The sequence below is a fragment of the Diadema setosum genome, chromosome 21 (assembly GCF_964275005.1).
Source record: "Diadema setosum chromosome 21, eeDiaSeto1, whole genome shotgun sequence".
NCBI lineage: Eukaryota > Metazoa > Echinodermata > Echinoidea > Diadematoida > Diadematidae > Diadema > Diadema setosum.
This window is the reverse complement of record NC_092705.1, coordinates 24,096,000-24,111,580: the sequence shown is the minus strand read 5'-3', so window position 1 is coordinate 24,111,580 and position 15,581 is coordinate 24,096,000. Positions and strand designations below refer to the sequence as shown.

Below are 15,581 nucleotides of genomic sequence, written 5' to 3'. Positions count from 1 at the left end.
AATGGTCCGTTAGAATTGCCATTTTGAGTGAGAGAGGGAGAGGTAACAGAGGGAGAGAGATAGAGGGTGCTGTTCGTTATTCCGAAGGTTCGTTAATCCGAAACACGCAAATTCCCTATGTACATAGAGGTTCGTTAATCCGAAAATGAACAAGGGTTCGTTAATCCGAACATTTTGTGGCGTTATTCCGAAGGTTCGTTATTCCGAAGATTTGTTCATCCGAAAATGAAATTCGAGAAAACGAACCTTCGGAATAAGGAATCTTCGGACTGAAGAGCCTTCGGAATAACGAACCTTCGCGGAATAACGAGCTGTAACCGAGATAGAGAGGGGGATGGGGAGGGGAATTCAAACTTCTATTAGGACCCTGTACGAACTGGCAAGTTAACATTCATTCGTAAATTTAGCATTCAATAGGCTTCTGAAAATCCTGAAACTAATAAATTATAAGAGAGAAACACGAAAGGGTTCAAATAAGAGAGAATATTTTACTTGGCCCTACCTTACTGAATTATTGATAAACACACCTTCATGATATCAATAGCGCTGAAACCACTCATGAATAAATGAGGTTTGGGGACCGATGGGTTAATACGAATTAGCATACTATGTAAAACCATTTACAAACTTGAAAGAATGTCCGTTCAATGATCTCATATAAAGATGAGGCTGCAATTCAATTTGGAGGTTGTGTGACTTGAGATTCCTTACCACAGATTGTGAAAGTAAGAAAAAAAAAACTCATCAAAAATTAGTCGGCAGTGTCGATGATCGATGGGCAAAAGTCTACCTCTAATAATCGCATACAGAATATGACTAATACTGACGTGAGTGACATATAATTAGCGCAAAACTGAGCAAAAAGAACCAACATATTTATACATGCAAAACAGATGCGTATACATAACATTTCAAACAATAAAGCAACGTTAAAGGCCCTGATTACAGTTTTGGTTGAGACGGAGCTTCAGGTTTCCAACGTTTTTTATGATTTTTGAGATAATGAAAAACCTTCTATGAAATATGAAAGAGCAAATAATTCTACGAGGAATTCAATGTTTATTTGAAGAAAATTTGCCTTATGGCTGAGATACCCAAAACAAATCATTCCTGGTCAAAGACAGGATCCACCTTTTACACTCATTAGGATCGCTTTGTTTTACTTTGTTGTGTGTGTGTGTGTGTTTTGATATCTCAGTCATTCCAAAACCCATTTTAATTTAATAAACTTTGAATTCCTCTTAGAATTTATATGTTCTTTATAATTTCATAAAGTAGTTTCAAAGTATTTCGCAAAAAGGTAAAAGCTGAATCCTCATCTCAGCCAATATTCAGTCGAACACCGCGGTATGTTTTCCTCAGACTTTTCGTTTTGCAGGCTACCATACCTATTGTTCATGAACAATTTGGTGTTGTACGCTCGCGCTATGGAGTAGTGCTATCTCCTCTACGTGTATCAGTACACGCCGTTTAGTGTGTGAGAGAGAGGCATGTTAATCCCGATGCTAGCTAGCTGCGTCCAAGATAGAGTGAGATCCTGTCTAAAAATGTGAAACCATACCGGATCAGGATACATGCTTCGCTCAGATAGCATTGTGTTTCGTAGAGTGAGTAGAACCGGCTTTTATACACTTCATCTGCTATTTTAATTTTCTCTCAACATCAATATAGTAGCTGCTACATGTACCTCGGCGTGCCGTTGTATCTAGTTTATAGTAGACTAGCCCGACGAGACGCTGTTACGCTATGCGAAAACAGCGTCTGACGAGCGCGGCATGCAGCCTCAAAGTGAGGAACCTCAACACAACTACAAAACTTAGGAAAATGTATACTTTTCTCCTTTAAACAGAATACTTTACTCACGTTAAATGCATGTGTCTATTACAGAAGAATAGTTCGCCACACTGGGTCCATGGAGACCACTTGCGATAAGTCCGTGGAACAAATAAATGACACTTTCTGGCGCAATTCCTGACCGTCGGTACGTCGCGACGTACCATGTCAGTTCGGGAAACCCACTCACAAGGGGGGCCCCTCCTTATAAGTAACCCATCCCCCTTATAAGTAACCCCGTCCCCCTTATAAGTAACCCCCAGGGCACCCCTTACAAGGAGTCTCCACGCTTTTTTGCAATGCAACGCGAAAATGAAAGGACTGCGGCAATTCGCTTGATTATGTCCATAAAGCTTCACAAGTTTCCTAGTTACGAAATTTGAGCAAAATCGGTTTGAGGCATCATATCTAAAAATCATGGATTTAAATGTGATGTCAAACGACCCATGCGAATGCTGAAATGCGAGCGATTACTGGCGTGAGTGTCGCCAGGCGCGGCGGCGCGGCAATGCTCGAGTGCGGACGTGGCGACTGAGTGACGTACTCAGTCGCCACGTCTGCACTCAAGCATTGCCAGGCGCGGCGGCGCGGCAATGCTCGAGTGCGGACGTGGCGACTGAGTGACGTACTCAGTCGCCACGTCTGCACTCAAGCATTGCCGCGCCGCCGCGCCTGGCGACACGAACGCCAGTAATCGCTCGCATTTCAGCATTCGCATGGGTCGTTTGACATCGCATTTAAATCCATGATTTTAGGTATGATGCCTCAAACCGATTTTGCTCAAATTTCGTGAGTAACTAGGAAACTTGTGAAGCTTTATGGACATAATCAAGCGAATTGCCGCAGTCCTTTCATTTTCGCGTTGCATTGCAAAAAAGCGTGGAGACTCCTTATAAGGGGTGCCCCGGGGGTTACTTATAAGGGGGACGGGGTTACTTATAAGGGGGACGGGTTACTTATAAGGAGGGGCCCCCCTTGTGAGTGGGTTTCCCGAACTGATGTACAGCGACTGGGCTGTGTATAGTTAGGCCTGGCGTGAAAGATTGTGTACCGTGTGGACATGCTGGATATGATGATCAATTTCGGTAAGTTTCATTGCGTACATTTGAATACTGAAAGCATCAGATGTAGAGTAAATATTGAAAAGTATACTCGTTGAGTTTGAGGTGACAAAAATGATGTTAAGTATCAAAATTCAAAGCTATCGTAATACGATTACGTCGCTCTCCTAGTGGTTGGTGGTCGCGCGCGTACAGCCCTGTCGCGACGTACCATGTACAGCGACTGGGCTGTGAATAGTTAATAGTAGACCTAACGTATAACGCGTTAGTTCAGTTGTATGTTATTGGTTATGTAGTAGGATAGTTGTAAGGTGCGATTCTCGCACGTAGGATGGGGGGTTGGGTGTCCGGACACCTAAGACTCTCGCGTACTGACTTGCTTATTTTACTTTGAATACGCATTTACGCACAGCTCCTCACTGACAAACAACTGTTTAGGTAGGCGCGCCATTGTCAAACCAGACGCACTTTACAGTACGCGTCCGGTCCCACAACCTGTCCAGACACCCAATGACTGGGTATACACGCAGGCCTCCGTAAACAGATCACTGCAGCTACTGTGTAAACTTGAATTAACGGAGTAACGTTAAGAGTCCTTGAATACACTCACTCCTAGCTCCTAACAGTTAGTCCTATAGAACCTAGTTGTTCTACAGTATACAGGAACTGTAGACTCTCACCTTTCACCTTTGACAATGATGTTGATGTACGGGAGTCGAGGATGTCCTGGTCTCCCGGTCGAAAACACCTTCGATGCAGATGTCTCGAAAAAACTGAACTTAAACATTGTGGATTGTATGCAGCGTGCGTGGATGTCAGACGTTAAAGGAAAGGCCTAAAAAAAAAAAAAATTGTTGCATTGGCGTAACATGAGATTTTCAAATAGGGTCGGTCGGGCGGATTTTTTTTTTTTTTTTTTTTTTTTTTGCTACCTGCATTTTTGTCCCCGCCAAACGAGTTCGAGCAGGGGACTATGAAACGGGCTCCGTACGTGTGTGTGTCCGTGTGTCCGTCCGTCCGTCCGTCCGTCCGTGTGTCCGTCCGTCCGTCCGTCCGTGTGTCCGTGTGTGCGTCCGTGTGTGATCAAAATCTTCAATTTGCTACTTCTCTGTCATTTATGAGCCAATTTTGATTCTGTTTGCTTTATATGATAGCACTACATGGGAGCTTTGAAACTTGTACACAGAATTTCAGTCGTGACCTTTGACCTTGACCTTTGACCTATATTGTACATTTTGCTACAAAATGCTACTCCTTCGCCATTTCTAACCCGATTTCGATTCCGTTTGCTTTATGTGATGGCACTAGGTGAGGGCTTCAAAACTTCTACACAGAATTTTGACCTTTGACTTCTTTGACCTTTGACCTTGATTTTTTGACCTATATTGTACATTTTGCTACAAAATGCTACTCCTTCGCCATTTCTAACCCGATTTCGATTCCGTTTGCTTTATGTGATGGCACTAGGTGAGGGCTTCAAAACTTCTACACAGAATTTTGACCTTTGACTTCTTTGACCTTTGACCTTGATTTTTGACCTATATTCAGGGTTCTCGCCAGGATTTTCTTCACGCTTGTCGGCATTTATGCGCGCTGTTCTGGGGGTGGGTACGCGGAAGCCTTCGCTAATGCTCAATACAACACAGATAAATCGCCGCTAAAATGCCACTAAATGCGACATTCTCACGGAGATGTAATGAACGTTGTGAGGGGCATATTCTCACAGAAACAATGCAGAAACTCCATACCTTATGTTAGCGGCAGTTCCTAAATAATACCGGTAAATGAAAGAGAAGTTTAGGTGCTGATGGTGGAGGTTCCGATTTCTTTTAGGCCTTTCCTGTTTCACTGTTGCAATAATTAGCCGCCTCTGCATCGCAACAACGCGCGCCGTGTTGCTTTCTCGCCGTCTGCTCGACCACGTGGTAGGCCTATTGCATGCAGATGCGCGAGAAGCGATCGAGAACTTTCGGGACATCGTTGCACTTTCCTTTCTGGGAAAACTGCGGTAGTTTGGCCGTGACATCAAAGAGATATCCTACAATTTTAAATGTAATGGTGGTCATTATTCCGAAGGTTTGTTTAATCATAAAATGAAACGATTCATTACTGAGTACTTCGAAGGTTTGTGATCGAAAACAACAACAACACCAAAGGTCGGTACTACAGATGAATGTTCAAAATAAAACTGATTTCGTTCGAAGATTAACAAGCATTTTTTCTTTATTATTTTCCGATCAACGAACCTTCAGAAAGGAATCTATCATCTATCATCGTTATTGTTTCAGAATAAAAAAAACCTTCAGAATAAGAAAACACCGTTGTTGTATTCCGAAATTAAACTGGCAGAACATTCGAAATAACAAAACTGATTTCGTTTGGATATAAACGAATATTTTCTCCTTTATAATTTTTCTATTAACGATCATTCAGAATTAAGAATGTAGAGTATTATTTTGCCATTATTCTGTCGGAGTAACGAACCCTGAGGGTAAGAAAACTATAACCGTTTTAATTTCTTCTTTATCGTTTTCCGATTAACGATCGTTCAGAATTAAGAATCTAAAGTATTATCGTTATTCTTTCGCAGTAACGAACCTTCAGAGTAAAAGAAAACTAACAGTTTTGGGGCCGTCGTTTTATTCTGAAATTTCACTGACGGAAACGTTCTAAATAACAAAACTCAAGTGATTTCGTTGTGAAATGAACGGACATTTTTTAAAATCATTTTTGGATTAACGAACCTTCAGAATAAGGAATATAGCATTGTTTTATCATTAATCTGTCGGAGTAACGAACCCTAAGAGCAAGAAAAGTGCAATTGTTTTTTTGGGCAGTTGTTTTATTCCAAATTTCACTGGCAAAACGTTCGAAATGACGCACTGATTTCGTTTTGAAATTTACGGACATTTTTCTTTATTCAATTTTCGGTTAACGAACCTTCAGAATAAAGAATCTACAATTTATTATTTCATCATTACTACTTCTGTCGGAATAACAGACCCTTATAGAGTACGAAAACACGCTGTTTTGTGCCGTCGTTTTATTCCGAAATTTCACTGACAAAAACGTTCGAAATAACAAAACTGATTTCGTTTTGAAATGAACGGACATTTTTTCTTAATCATTTTTTTTTTTTTTTTTTGATTAACGAACCTTCAGAAGAAGGAATCTAGCATTATTTTTTCATTAATCTGTCGGAGTAACGAACCCTCAGAGTAAGAAAACTGCAACTGTTTGGGGGCAGTCGTTTTATTCCAAATTTCACTGGCAAAACGTTTGAAATGACGCACTGATTTCGTTTTGAAATTTACGGACATTTTTCTTTATTCAATTTTCGGTTAACGAACCTTCAGAATAAAGAATCTACAATTTATTATTTCATCATAACTACTTCTGTCGGAATAACAGACTCTTAGAGTACGAAAACACGCTGTTTTGTGCCGTCGTTTTATTCCGAAATTTCACTGGCAGAACGTTCGAAATAACAAAACTGATTTCGTCGTGAAATGAACGGACATTTTTTCTTAATCATTTTTGGATTAACGAACCTTCAGAATAAAGAATCTAGCATCATTTTATCATTAATCTGTCGGAGTAACGAAAAAAAAAATGAACCTTGGTGGCGATAACTGATATGCTGGTGTAGAGAAAAACAAAGACAGCTCGCTCAAAAGATGCTTCCTTCTTTCAGTTTATTTTCTCCCCAGTCATTCTTATCGTTCTCCTCCCATGAACCCCTGCCATGCACGGACGATGAACAAAACAAAATGTTACCGACGCTGCAATGAAAAAAAAAGAAAAAAAAAGAAAGAAACACGTCCTCGAAGCAAATTATCTACACTTTTCAAGTTGAAAAAATTGACGTTCGTAATGATGAATAAAAAAAAAGCACGACCTCAAGCAGTGGGGAAACTTGATATCATGGCTTGTGGAAATTTCCACGAAAGCCAGGTGTCAGGTAAAGAATGTCGCGCGTACTGCCACCTTGCTTCAGTAGTCGTAAACAGCGTGTACATAGCATGTAAACCAACTGGGAATATTGATGAATGATCAGCCATTTATTTTCTGCCCATGAAGGCCCCCTAACCCACCTTTACAAACCAACCCAGAAGCACGTGGAGCATTACGTACGTTGAACTTGAAAGACCATCATAACAGAATTACTATAAATTTCGGCCCGGAGAAGGAAAATGGAATATTCACGAATGACGTTTACAAATCCATGGAAATTGAAAAGGCTAAAATGGAACGCATGGCTTTTTAGATTAAAAAAAAAAATAACCCACTGAAACTACCAAAACCTAAATAAAAATTTGCATTTGCTTACTCCATCGCACGTTCTTTTGTCTTTTCTTTTTTTTTAAACGAAAAATGGAGTTAATTTTCTCTCTGCGGCAATGCTTTGAACGCATCTAATTTTGCATCATTGCCGATGGCCAGCTTCCTAAAGTATTGATACGGATCCTTTCAAATATACGAAACAAAGTCTAAAAATCCTGGATCCTGGCGGTGAATTTCGATGGTATTATAAATCCTGCTCACTATCAAAATTTAATCATCTGTTCCTTGCGCCATTTTACCAACCAACTGTAACTGTTCCTGAAAATTTCATCCTAATCTGTTCCCAAATTTTGACCTATTTTGCGAATAGAGAGACAGACAGGCAGACAAAATAACAAACAAACCAAAGCAGCCAAAAAAAAAAAAAAATACAACCTTTGGCGGAGGGGGGCATGCATTTCATATCGTTTGTTTTTGCGTAACCCGACAACAAGCGTGACAACAAGCGAGCACGTGTCAGCCTTCCTCAGCCTCCTTCGGCCTCCGACCCTCTCTTTCCGTCCTCTCTCTCCCTCTCACAATACACTGTACCGTTGTACACGCAGGCAGCTGTAAGTGGCCCGCTGGGTGCTTGTGCATGTGTGTGTGGATCCCAAATCAGAGCGCGTGCGAGTGAGCAAGTGTGTGATGTGGTGTGTATCAGCTAGTACGTCGCTCTGTTGAGCCGCGTTGTTGTGATCGGTGCGGTGACTGCGTAGATAAATTTTTTGCGCTTGTATAAGTATGTAAACTGCTGCTGCTTTCAACATCTAGCTTCTTTTCTAGCCAGATAATAAAGACTGACAAAGGCGAGAAATTGGTCCGAACTTAGCTCGTCAAGCAAGTTACCCTTGTCGGCAAGTTCACGCGTGGTGTTACCCTTGTCGGCAAGTTTTACCCTTGTCGGCAATTGCTTCTTCAAACCGCACGCTTGTCGGGGCCGACAAGGGTGATATACGCTGGCGAGATCCCTGATTATTGTACATTTTGCTTACGAAATGCTACTCCTTCGCCATTTTTAACCCGATTTCAATTCCGTTTGCTTTATATGATGGCACTAGTTGAGGGCTTCAAAACTTCTACACAGAATTTTGACCTTTGACTTCTATGACCTTTGACCTTGATTTTTGACCTATATTGTGCATTTTGCTACAGAATGCTACTCCTTCGCCATTTCTAACCCGATTTCGATTCCGTTTGCTTTATGTGATAGCACTAGGTGAGGGCTTCAAAACTTCTACACAGAATTTTGACCTTTGTCTTCTTTGACCTTTGACCTTGATTTTTGACCTATATTGTACATTGGCTACAAAATGCTACTCCTTCGCCATTTCTAACCCGATTTCGATTCCTTTTGCTTTATGTGATGGCACTAGGTGAGGGCTTCAAAACTTCTACACAGAATTTTGACCTTTGACTTCTTTGACCTTTGACCTTGATTTTTTGACCTATATTGCACATTTTGTTACAAAATGCTACTTCCGGCGGGGACATATGTTACGCACCGCGTAATTTCTACTTTTCCTTGTACGTGTAAAACTCGTGCTCAGCTCAGTAAACAGTTACAACTGCTGCACCGAATGTGCTGTGTTCATCTATTCTACAAATCATTTATGAGGCCGATATTACTGGAATTATACCCCTTCACAGAATTTAAAGATGTTGAAATCCCTATCCTGAATGTTTTCACTTCATATTTTACTATTTTGACTTAGATAAGATAGATGCAAATTGACCCATATGTACGATCTTTTCATCGCACACTGCGATCTCTATCTCAGTCCCATATATACAGATTCGTGTAAGTTCTCCACACAAGAAACCTATGGCAAAACTGTGCACAATACATCGCAGTCTGAATGCTTCGTATACACTGAATAAATCTTGTTAGAGTATGTGTCCGTGTTGGAAACAGATGACGTACTGATCAAGGAAGGCTTATGCGAGGCGCTAGATCTCTCCCTCGTACAGCCGATATCCCCAGAGCCGTTTCCACTTCCGGGTTTGTGCGATTGCGATCGCAATCAACAAGATATTTGATATCGATAGCAAAAAAAATAATAAAAAAACATGGGGTCGGCGGAATTTTTAGGGTCGGGCGGGTTACGCCAATGCAACAATTTTTTTTTTGGCCTAATTGAATTGCTTATCTGCCCAAAATTTGTCAAGACCATTTTTGAAGATATTCAAACTTGAAGCAGTAACCAATTGTTCTGGCAAACTATTCCAAGCATTGATACTAGATTATGATAGTACGTTTGCTGAAAAAACTGCTTCTAATCTAAGATTAAGTCTGCGACGAGTAGGCCCTACTGAAGAGTTTCATAGAGTGTCCACGGGTAGTTGTCTATGCTGATACTCTGCTTTCTTGAAAAAATGTTCAGGATTTAATCTATCCATGCCATGGAGAATCTTATAAACTTGGATCAAGTCGCCCCTCTCTCGATGAAAGTGGAGGGAAAACAAATTCAGAATAAAGATGTCGTAGTCGTTCTGAATAGATCTATGGCAAGAAACTCATTCATACCAGGGATCAGCTTTGTCGCTCTTCGCTGTGCAGCCTCAATCTTACGGTCATCTGGGACTCCATGACACGTTACAATATTCAAGATGGGGGCGCACCAAAGTTTTGTACAATGGTATAAATGTATGAGTTGACATTAATGAATGCGCTTGATAAGCCCAAGCATCTGGTTTGCTTTGTGTATTGCGGCTGCAATGTGTTTCCGGAAGGAAAGTTCACCATCAATGATAACTCCTAAATCTTTCTCATTCGTGACATTTTCCAGCAGTCCGTCATCCATAGCATATAATGTCCAATTTGGGTTATTGTTTCCAAGATGGAGAGTTTTGCACTTTTGTGTGTTCAATGGTAACTGCCAAGTACTTGACCAATTTGAGATGCAATCTAAATCATCTTGGAGTTGGTGGCAGGAAATTTGGCTCGTTATTGGTGCATAAAGTTTGGCATCATCAGCATACATTTGTATAACTGAGCATGGCAAGTTGAGGTTACATCCGGCATGTCATTGATAAACATAACGAAGAGAGTAGGGCCAAGCACACTTCCTTGGGGAGTGCTGCTTTTCACATTAGTCTACTCAGAGTTGCATCCGTCCACCACGACTCGCTGCACTCTTTGTGACAGGAAGGCTTGTATCCAAGAAAGAAGATGACCACTAATTCCGTATGATGCTACTTTCTTTAATAATCAGATGTGAGGTACAGAGTCAAAGGCTCTTTTAAAATCCAAATAAATTACATCAATGGAATCTCCTTGATCAATATAACTGGTCCAGTCCTCCAGTTGACATAAAAGCTGAGTCGTGCATGATCTGCCAGGGACGAAGCCATGTTGAGCCTCACAAAAAAGGTGGTTCTGACTCGTGTGATTTACGACAGCATCTCGAATAATGGACTCCATAATTTTCACCACCACTGAAGTGAGACTGATCGGTCGGTAATTACTGGGATCTTTCCTGCTGCCCTTTTTATATATAACAGTAACATTAGCACATCTCCAGTCATTTGGCAAGAAACCTTTGTCCAGTGATAAGGAAAAGATGATTGATAACGGAGTACAAATGTGGTCCGCAAGTTCTTTGAGAACACGAGGGTGAAAAAAATCCGGTCCTGCAGATTTAGAATTCTTCAAAGCTATAAGTTTCTTTGTGACAACATCCGGTGTAAAAAGTACAAAATCTATATTCTGGCCATCATAAGATTTAGGTGCTTCAGGACTACACGATGTATCATATCAAATACATTTTCATCTGTGAAGACTTCACTGAACTTGCAGTTTAAGAGATTGGCTTTTTCCTGAGCAGAAGTGGCTAAAGTTCCATCAGGCTTTGAAAGGTTTGCGATCTTTGATCTGCTTTTAGTCTTGCTATTCACATATCTCCAGAAAGCCTTGGGGTTTGTTTTAACCTCTGAAGCACTATGAGTCTCAAAATCACTGCACAGATCTCTTGTCATTTGTCGCAATTTATCCCTTTCATGAGCATAGGTAACATAGTCCCAGATGCTGTTTGTGCTCAAATATCTCTTCCACAGTCTTTGTTTCTTCTTGGAAAGTGTGTCAACTCTATGTGTTACATAGATTTTCTTTCTCCTGTCTTTTTTTGACATCTTCCTAGAGATATTGTCATCCATTGATTTCTTTGATTTTTCTGCCATTATTTCCCATGCATGCTCACATGTCTCGTTGGCAAATAGTTTCGACCAATTTTGATTTTCAAAGTCATGTCTCATATTATCATAATTTCCCTTGTTGAAATCAAAGGTAGACTGTCTTTCCTCCACTTCATGTTCATACACAAGAGTTAAGTCGATTCTAAGACAGATGTGATCACTTTTGCCAAGTGGTGGAAGGTATTCAATGTTATTGATTATATCAATGTCGTCAGATTGTAAATACAAGATCAAGAACATTTGCTTGCTGGCCTTCTCTATGTCTTGTTGGCTGAAGGATATGCTGGATGAGGAAAGCATCCTGCATTGCCGTCAAGAACTGTTGTGCCGGATGATCATCATCAAATTTTGTATAACAGTTAGACCAGTCAATATCTGGGTAATTAAAATCTCCAATTAAGAGTACATGATGTTCCTTCCTTGAAGAGATGTCTCTTATCAATTTACACAGATGTTCATTGTTTGAGTCAGAAGAGGAGGGGCTTCGATAAATGCATCCGATCAGGATTGATACATCTTTGGAAAAGGTTACAGAGCACCACACAGATTCAGTAAAGTCTGTAGCAAACAGGACTTCCGATATCGACGCTGAAAGTGACTGCTTGATGTAAAATTCCACGTACTCCAGGTTTTTCAAGATTGCAAATAATGTCATATCCATTAATATTGACTGATTGAGAAAGAAGTGGAAAAAGTGAGTTTTTAGCACAGGCTTCAGTTACACTTGTATTGCAACACAGTCAGGCCGTTGTAAAGAAACATGCAATTCAAATTCTGAAAACTTGTTAATCAATGAATCAGTTTGTATACAGTACATTAAGACCACGAGAACGATTACCTTTCTTCCTATGGCAATTTGTATTGTTCACAGTTCCAAGATTTTGTAGTCAAAAGACCTGACGGAGCACCTCCACCATTAGCATTTGAGGGTGGGGTGACATCCTTTTGACTGCTTTCGCCATCACTTGACACCACATCGTCATCACATACGTCACGAGACTGTCTTCTCTCAATGGGGGGGGGGGGGGGGGCATCCAGCGACTGTGGAATGAAGTCTCCAAGCTTGAGTTCTGTTTTTGTGCGTTTCTTTGACACAATCTTTCCATTTTTGATGAAAAGATCAGTTTCTCCAAGATCATCTCGGCGCCTTTTTAGTTCTTTCTACAGATCATTGCGTTCTCTTCATTGAATCTTGGTCAAGTCCGGTGAGATGTAAGTGTTGCGCCACTTATCTGAGTCAGTAGTTTCCTAGCAGATGAAAAAATTTCACCCTTGCGCAGATCATCCTGAAGTTTTACGGGTAAAACTCTTGGCTTATATTACTATCCTGACGACGACCACCAAGTCTTGTCACCCTTTCCACTTTGATACCAGAGATGTTCAAGAAATTGAAAATTCCTTTTACAGCATTGAAATCCTCCTTTTCACGGTCAGGAGAGGTAACTGACACAGGTTCTGATAGGTTATATATCGTCGGTTGAGAATGATAAAGGCGTTAAGTTGTCACAAAACCCATAGTGTTCGAGACAACTTAACGCCCTTCTCATTCTCAGCAGACGATATGATGAGATCACTTGTCTTCCTTCTTCCTTTTCTGGTGTTTTCCTCTGACTTGTCAAGCGATCGTTTAACTGATCTTATTGATGAACTTGAGGCTCGGGTGCAGGTGCTTGACCCTCTCGATGAAGAATCTGTTTTATCCGAGATCGAGGATATTCCTTCACCTTTTTCTTCTTTCTTCCCAAAAGGGGAAATTTTAGTAAGAGTCTTTTATATTTTTTCCAGGGTAGAAATATCCTGATCGTTTGAGATGTCAGCATCCATCATGGTATAAAGATTCTCAATGACGAGACTAAAGCAATGATGATTTCGCGCGAGACAGTCACGCGATCTTGATCGGGCATCCACCCGCGAAGTACCAATCCAACGTACGTAGACCAATGTACAGACGACGCGATAGAAAAGTGACAATTTTATGTCATAAAATACACTTCCATATGACAAAATATCCAAATTCGCTCAATATGATGAAAAGAGACTATGATTAGTCAGATTTTGCGATATGAGATAGAAAAAAAAGATGATGTTTGCTGATTATTCCGGATTTTACAGGAGCTCTGAGAGGTTGTGTCCATCATCTAACGCACGCACGCTTAGACTCTATCTATGATTATGAAGAATCTTGAAGTAGCCCTCTGCCCTGTTTAGTTTGTACTGTTATGACACATTCTAGGGCCAGTCTCCTGCGGTACTGGCATAGACTCTAATATGTATAGGCCTACAAAGTACCTCTATCACTCATCAGTTTGCACATGTTGCACAGGCACGAGTGCGAGTGCTAGCACTAGTGGCTGTTTTTGCCAATACAATAAAGTTTTTTATTTCACATTCACTTCTTTCCAGACGTAGAGACTAGTTCAATTGAGTTACAATCATTGCACAAAAACTGGATAGGTCTATATAAATATGCAACTTGCAAGTAAGCGAACTATGTTGCGTGTAGTAACCAGGTAACAAGTGGGTCTGTTTACACGTGTAGCGTAGGGCCTACTTGCTTTTTGCAAGCTCAGAGTGTGATGGTATCCTCAAAAACACAAAAGAAAAACAAAATCTCTGTACGTGCCAATACAGTGAATAAATGTACAGCTACAGGGGCTGAATGCAAGTGCCGAGTCACCAGAATTTGGACATGAACGGGCGCTGCATCGTCCCCAATGCAACCTTGCGCCAACAAGGTACACGCGCGCCCTCATTTTTCAGTGGCCTTTTATGCATATTGACATTGAACGCGCATAGCGCATGTCCGAATTATGGAGAGACTGTCCAAATTCTGGGGGATTATCAAGGTGATGATAATATTTGGGGATTTTGTGAAATTCTATGATGTATTTAACAAAATCAATATTGAGAAAAAATAATGTGATATTTAATATACATTGTTATGGATATCATTTTTATGCCTCCGCCAACGAAGTGGCCGGAGGCATTATGTTTTCGGGTAGTCCGTACGTCCGTACGTCCGTCCCGTTTTGTTTTTGTCGATATCTCAAGAACAGTTAGGTGGTTTTGCATCAAACTTGGTATGAGGGTATATCCTGGGGGGATGATACTTTGTTTGGATTTTAGGGTCATGGGGTCAAAGGTCAAAGGTCACAGGTTATTTTGTGAAAAAAAGGTTGAAATTTCATGTTTTTCTCCATATCTCGCAAATGGTTCAAGGTATCTTCATGGAACTTAGTATATATGCATGTACCGATGGGCAGTGATTATCTAGGGAAGTTGGGGGTCATGGGTCAAAGGTCAGGGGGGGTCAAAGGTCAAGGTCAACTCCTCAAAATATCACTACTTTCCTTATATTTATGCAATGCCTGAAGGATTTTTTTTTAACTTGATGTATGTATTTATAACCCAATATATATTCTGTTGGAAGTTTCTTGCCAAAAGGTCACAGGTCAAAAGGTCAAAGGTCAAGTGAAAGTGCTAAATTGCACTTCTTCCTCCATATCTCAAAAGTAACTCAAGGTATTATCATGAAACTTACATATTTATGCATGTTCTACCTAACAGTGATTCTCTTTGGAACTGTGAGGTCAAAGGTCAAAGGCCAGGTTTAGATAACACTATTTTACCAAATTTTGATACTGAAATTATACTTTTTCTCAATACCTTGAAAAGTACTCAATGCATAAACTTATAAAAGGGTCAAAAGTCAAGTAAAAATCATCATTTCCCCCAAATACCTGCACTCTGACGTTTAAATCATTCATCCAATTGAACCTAGTTCTAGGAAAGTGAACATTCAGCACATTTGTGGCAAACCTGTTATTTTAATAGTTTGCCAATTGTGTGAAACTGTCATCACACATTGTCAAGACATTGTACTATAGACCTATTAGGAGAACCATGCATTATGGCGGAGGCATACACCAGTCGCCGTAGCGACATTTCTAGTTTATCATATTATTTGAGTTGAACAAATATTGCAGAAGCATGAGTGTCTCAAAACTGGTGGTTTTACTCTAGTATTGGTGAGATAATGCGAAACCTCTAGTCTTATGAAATATGAAATGGCATGCAATTCCAAGAGGGATTATTTGATGAAAATTGGTTTTGAAATGGCTGAGATATCCAAAACAGAGCAATGTTTTACTTTGTTTTTGGATGCCTCAG

General features: G+C 40.5%; 2 protein-coding genes across 2 annotated transcripts in view; one reads left to right on the top strand and one right to left on the bottom strand.

Annotated features, from left to right (window-relative positions):
• Nucleotides 1–4,716, bottom strand: part of LOC140244286 (DNA replication licensing factor mcm7-A-like) — a 31,928-nt gene extending 27,212 nt beyond the window's left edge. Inside the window, exon 1 of the mRNA XM_072323933.1 lies at nucleotides 4,643–4,716. The gene's annotated coding sequence lies outside the window, so the exon portion shown is untranslated. The remainder of the gene's footprint in view (nucleotides 1–4,642) is intronic.
• LOC140244285 (uncharacterized) overlaps nucleotides 1,482–15,581 on the top strand; it is a 37,690-nt gene continuing 23,590 nt past the window's right edge. Inside the window, exon 1 of the mRNA XM_072323930.1 lies at nucleotides 1,482–1,607. The gene's annotated coding sequence lies outside the window, so the exon portion shown is untranslated. The remainder of the gene's footprint in view (nucleotides 1,608–15,581) is intronic.